Raw genomic sequence first — 6,899 nt, 5'->3', positions numbered from 1 at the left:
TCGCAACCCTCAGTGTCGCTCCCGTACCGGACCGGGACCGGCAACGGGATTGCAACCCTCGATGTTGCCCCCGCGCCTCGCTCAGCCAGTGAGCGGGAACCGGTCTGTATGTGGGATCCGAACCCTCGGTGGGAGCGCCGCCGCGCTTCCCAAGCGGCGCACTAGCGCAGTGCGCCACCGGGCCGGCCCAAGGGTGGTTATATTTGGACTTAAGTCTCTTAAGTCTATGGACTTAAGTCTTTGGACTATGTCTCTTAAGTCTCTCTCTCTTTATCTCTATCTCTCACTGTATAATGAAACTCAGATACAGAAAACCACTCCAAACAATGTATAGTGTAATGAATTATTATAGGAAAAGCACCTTGTAACCACCATTAGGTGAAGAAACAGAACATTCTTACCCACCCCAGAACCCTCTCCATGTGCCCTATTCCAATCATAACCCTCTTCCTCCTCCCAAAGCAGCCATTATCCTGACATTTCGAGTCAGCTTTTCCTTGCATTTCTATGATTTTCTTACCCAAGTGTATTTTCTTAATAACTATGATTTAGTCTTGTCCACTTAAAAAATTTGTATGTACTTTAAGTTTTCTCTCTTTTTATTTTGGAATAATTTTAGATTTATGGGAGAGTTGCAAAGATAGCACAGAGAGTTCCATAACACCCTTTCCCTTTATGTCAACATCTTATATAACCATGGTATATTTATCACAATTAAGAAACCAATATTGGTGCATTTCTACTAACTAAACTGGCTTCATTCAGATTGCACCAGTTTTTCACCAATGTCTATTTTCTGTTCTGTGGATCCCACATTACATTTAATCATCATGTCTCTTTAGTCTCCTCCAGTCTGTGACAGTTTCTTGGACTTGTCTTTCATGACCTTGGCACTTGTGATGAATTTAAGTCTATTTTAATATACAGGTTCCCCTCTAATACTTTCCTTTCCTTATGACTTAGTTGTTGAAGAACACTCGACGTCTGACCTGTAGAACTCCCAGTCTGGAGTTTGCTTATCGCATACTCACTGTGTACTTCAGCACGTCCCTCTGTATTTCCTGCAGATTGGCAGCTGGATTCAAAGACTGGACTGGATTCAGATTTGAGCCCTTTGGCAAAATCTTGATTTGCTTTTAATGCAGAACAATCCCCCTTTCTGCCCTCCTTTTTCTCCCCATGCCATTGACTTATTGAAGACTGGTTTTCCTTGGAGTAAGCCAGTCTTCCAGGCTTCAGCACCAGCTTCCCTGAGTAGTGGTGGGGTGTGGAACCTGGTTGCTGTGTGAGTCTCAAATACAGGACAAAGTAGGAGGTAGAAAGCAAAGCCCTCATTCCTCTCTCTGCGTCCTGTCCCTTACCTGGTTGTAACTCTATGCCCATTAAAGCAAATTGGGGTGTGTGTGTGTGTGTGTGTGTGTGTGTTAAAAAATAAACTAATAAAAAAAAAAGAAAGATACAACAATCACAACAATACATTGAACTTTGAAAAGGAGAGAACAGAACTGATGTTACCAGAGGTGGGAAAGGGAGAAAGGAGGGGGTTGGCAAGAAATTGGTAAAGGGCCACAAAAAATGATTACATGTGTAATGTAGAATATACCAATTATCCTGATTTGAGCATCACATATTGCACACAGGTATTGGTATTCAACATGGTACCCCACGGGTATCTACAATCATGTTTCAATAAAAAAAGATTGTGTGCTTCTGAAGGGGTAGGGACCATATCTTGTTTGATAGTGTATTTTCTCCTAATGCCTGGAAAGTCCTAGGCCCTCAGTGTTGACTGAACGAACAGTAAGTGAGCATCTTAGTTTGAGGTCTGTGATCAGATGGTTTTGTACATGTAATGAGATCACTGGAGTCTAATGGAAGAGTGTGTCCTGTTGACCTGAGTTGGGGACAAGAGGCTATACAGAAATAGGGGACAAGGGGCACATTACAAAACGGGAGAAGAAAGAATGAGAGACAGGAAAGCAGGTGCTGACCTTTGAGGCAGTTTGGCAAAAAAGAAAGTTGCACATACTTTGACTCCCCTATCCCTGGAGGGTCCTCCCACACCAGGTCTTCCTGATGACTGGAAATCAGCCTGGCCGTAGAGCAAATGTCATGCTCAGGTGTTGCCGCAGTACTGCCCTATGGATGTGTTGACATCCCTGTAGTTGAGGGTGGGGACTTCCCTGGCAGTACATGGGAGATAAGCATTCTGTCTTTCCAGAATAAGATATCCTGGGCCTACATCAACCCCCTCTTCACTCTCTCTCATCCTTGTAGATTGTCTTCTCCAGAAAGCAAGCCTCCTGGGTTAACTTTTAATAATGTGTGAAATCCTCTCTATTTCCTCCTGCTCCCCTGTGGAAAAAAAGGAAGTAAGTCGTTGAGAAGACACTCAAGCTACAAAGAGTTTATCTGTGTATATTTTCTTTTTAGCACCAGATCCCAACCCTTGCTTTAGTATTTTAATGTTTAAAATGCCATGGACCTCCACGTGATAATAGCTGTATTTTTAATATCAATTGATTGAGAAATATATAACAGACTAAAGCCACTATGTGTATACATCATGACAATATTTACATACATTTGGAAAAAACATATGTTGCAAGCACATTACTCATTCATTCTAGACAATGCTTGGATCAGGCAGGGATTTCCAGAGTCCTTGTAATAATTAAGTTACTCCCCTACTCCCCAGCAGTTTGTTGCCCACAAATTGGAAACAATGGCTTGTTTGCTTTGTTCAAAATGGAAATTGGTTTATTGTTTTTCCTGATTATAAAAATAATCCATGTAAATCATAAAATTTTCAGAGTGCTCATCAGGAAAGTATAAAGGGAACAAAAGCCACTCATAGTCTCACCACATAGAAATAACCACTGTTAACTGTTAACACCCTGGTATTTATCTTTCTTTACTTTTTTCTATACAAATTTAGGCATAAATATAGTGTCATTGTTAAGAGTCTGGGTTCTTGAGTTAAACATATCTAGGTCTGTATCTCAGCTCTGCCACTTAAGTGAACTATGGCAAATGATTTAACCTCTTAATGCCTCAGTTCTCTCGTCTGTAAGAAGATAATTATAATAGCCACATCATAGAGTTGTCTTGGAAATAAAATCATTCATGTAAAGCACTTTGCTCAGTGCTTTGCTCATATATATGTTCATATTAAAAGCTCAATAAATGTTATTATATATAATTTATTAACCAAAATAAGATCATATTCTGTGTCCTGTTTTGTAAACTGCTTTTTTACCTAATGGTCTATTGTGGACATTTTTCATGTCAATTTTCTTCTATAACATCATACATGGCATTTCATTGTAGGGATATGTCATAATTAATTTAACCAATTTCCTATTATGGAGAAAGCACTGATTTTTAGACATGTCTCTTCCATACTCTGGTCAGATTTCTAGGTCTTTAATGGTAGGTGAAAGGTTACTAATCAGAAATCCTCCTTTACCTGCAGCCCCTTTTGTGGTGCTGCTTGATGTCCTCTCCCCCAGAGGTTTTTAGGAGTTAGTGGTGCAGACAGCAGGACTGTTCTCAAGCCTCCATTAACCTGGGTAGGGTCCAGGGACCAGGTAGCCAGGTAAGCAGAGTTTGCTCTCTTTCCAAGGAGATGACTGGGTCCGAAGAGAGCGCTTGAGTGTCTTCTCCAAGCAGCTCAGGAAGCAGGTGCTATGGTTTGAATATGTCTCCAAAAGTTCATGTGTTGGAAATTTAATCCCCAGTGCAACAGTGTTGAGAGGTGAGACCTTTAAGAGGTGATTAGGCCAAGCCCTCATGAATGAATTAATGTCAGTATCACAGGAGTGGGTTTATCAAGAGAGTGTGTTTGTTATAAAAGTGAGTTTGGCTCTCTCTCGCTCTTGCTTTAGCTCTCTCTTGCCCTTTTGCCTTTCATCATGGGATAACACAATACTAAGGCTCTCTCCAGATGCGGGCTCATTGACCTTGGACTTCCCAGACTCCAGTACTGTAAGAAATAAATTTATTTTCTTTGTAAATTACCCAGTTTTTGGTATTCTGTTATAGCAACACAAAATGGACTAAGCAGGTTTCATAAAGGCCCCCCAAATCCTACTAGATTTGGCAGGACTGCTGTTTAGATTCACCTCAGCTTTAGTTGAGGGAATGTTCAAGTGTAAGCCAAGTCCAGGGCTGAGGTGAAGCCTGGAAAAATGGGACTTGTAAGTTATGGATCACTGAAGTCAGCTTGTGCACAGAACAAACTAAGCTAATAAATCTGTGTTTTATCAACGTGTTGGTTTATCAGCATCTTGGCCAAGAGACAAGTCCATTCCAAAAGGTGACCAAGCCAGTGGAAACCATCCAGGTCTAGTCCTAGTTCAAAGATTAGTGGATATCAGAAGGGTAAGTGATCTTGACCTTTTTGTCCATGTGATTAGAACAATCAGACAGGGGTCTTGCTGTTTCCTCACCCGCTTTGGCACAGTGGGCCAGCCTGTCATATGGTGTTGCTGGCCAACCTCAGCTTATCCCCAAGTGACCCTGCCTGCCCCTGGCTATCTGCCTATTCCTTCTAAGCTTGTTTTGTGTGCTAAACTATTGGATAAATTCATGCTGTATGGTATGTATGGAAATAGCCAAGCTGTGGGTGGTAGGGAATGAGAATTTCTTTAGTGCAGAGTGATAGTTGCAGGAATGAAAACCATAGTTTGCAAAGAAAGAACCTGTCATATCATGGAATATGGCTAGGCAAATGCTAACTGGGAAGCTGCTTCAATTTCATCAATGTAATTGGACTGTGAGGGACTAAGAACCAATCAGTCTGAAGAGGAATGGTTTATTGCTTGATAACTCTTTGGGCCTAAGCACCCTCAAGGGACCCTTTCTAACTCACAAATCCAGAGATGGCTGCCAGTGCCCACCAGGTAACAACCATTAATCTTGTATGTTATATCCTTGATATAGTAGTTTACCCTATTTTCCCCTTGATATTTCTGGAAGATCTTAGATTCCCAATCTTTTCACCTTTGGTGCCAGAGAGACTACAGGAGTCATAAAGAATCATAAAATTCTTCATCTAATCTTCTGGGAGAAGCTAGCTGGCTTGACTTTTCCAAGGCCCCACCTTTATCTTATAAGATACAGCATACTTGGGCCGACCCGGTGGCGCACTGCTACAGTGCGCCGCTTGGGAAGTGTGGCTGCGCTCCCGCCGAGGGTTCGGATCCCACATACAGACTGGTTCCCGCTCGCTGGCTGAGCGAGGCGCGGGAGCAACACTGAGGGTTGCGATCCCGTTGCTGGTCCGGGTCCGGTACGGGGGCGACACTGAGGGTTGCGATCCATTGCCGGACACGGAAAAAGACAAAAAATAAATTAAAAAAAAGATACAGCATACTTGCCAAAGTTACTGTAGCTGCTGGGAGGTGGGTAGAGAGGACTGCCCTTCACTGTAGGGCAGTGGAGAATTACATCAGCTTTTATTGTCCTTAACCTGTTTTTAAAACTAAACTTGGTGTATGGTTTATTAAGCCTATAGGAATGAGAAAAACATCTGTCATGCCCCAACACCATGACCCGTTTACATGCAGGAGGCAGAGAAATCTAGGAGGAGTCAAGACCTGCAACCTGAGCCAGAGGCTGCAAACTCAAACATCTCTAGGGATCAGAGGTACTAGAAATAAGGGAACCAAGATGAGAGTTGTAATAGGGAATGGTGGGGAGTGTGGTGACCCAGAAAGAGCATGCTTCTTTTAAAGGCCTTCAAATTAATTTTTTAAAAAACTTTTTATTGTAAACAATTTCTAACTTACAGGAGAGTTGAAAGAACAGTGTCATAAACACCTGTATACCATCTACCTCTTAAATTCAACAATTGTTAATATAGTGCATATTTATTTTACCTCTCTATATATGTATGTATGTACATATGTACATAGCTTGTTTTTTCAGCGATTTCAAATTTTAGAAACAATGTGATAACTGTGCTGTCTAAAGAAAATGCAACTGCAAACAGATTTGGCCTAAGTGCTTCTAATTTGTGGTCACGGTGAAGGGCTGGTATGAGGGGCACAGACCAAATGTGGGGTGCCAGTAGTAAGTCCTGGTAGTGTGGTCAACCTCAGAAAGATCTGACATGGACCAAAGGATGGACTAGCAGAAACAGGCATGGCCTTCCAGCTCCTTCCCAGCCTTCTTATTTCTGAAAAGAATATATGAAGGTGCTTCAAAAAGTTTGTGGAAAAATGGAATTAAAAGACAATACAAATCATTCCGTGAACTTTTTTTTTTTTTTGAACTTTTTGAAAACCCCTTGTATAATCCTTTTCAGATCTGCTGGGTTTTTCTTTTCTTTTTTCTTTGTACTATTATGAAATATATCATACATATAAAAGAGTTGAAAGAATAATAATGCAGACACATGGTGTGTCAGCTTGAGAAATAGTAACTTCCGGAGCCCCCGCGCACCTTTCCCTGATCTCATTCTCTCATGCCCTCCCCCATCATGAGTAACCACTATAGTGATGTGTTTGTCTATCATTCCCTTGCTTTTATTTGTAGTTTCATCACATGTGTATGTATGTCTCCCTAAACAATAAGACATTGTTTAGGATGCTTTTGACATAGAAACACACACGCGCGCACAGACACAGACATGTATGTATCACATATGTATACAGTATTCTGTGATTTGATTGTTTTCACTCAACACTAAGATTTTGAGATTTGTCTTTGTTAACATATGTAGCTCTGCTTTTTGTATTCCATTGTATGAACATGGATATACCATAATTCATTTATCCATGCTCTTGTTGATGGATATCTGGGTTACTTCCAGCTTGTTTTTTGCTATTATGTATAGTGCTTCTAGGACATTCTTTTTTTTTTTTTTTTTTTTTTTTTTTTTTTTTTTTTTTCCG

This window comes from Galeopterus variegatus, unplaced genomic scaffold (genome assembly GCF_000696425.1).
Source record: "Galeopterus variegatus unplaced genomic scaffold, G_variegatus-3.0.2 Scaffold2068, whole genome shotgun sequence".
NCBI lineage: Eukaryota > Metazoa > Chordata > Mammalia > Dermoptera > Cynocephalidae > Galeopterus > Galeopterus variegatus.
This window is presented reverse-complemented; position numbering follows the sequence as displayed.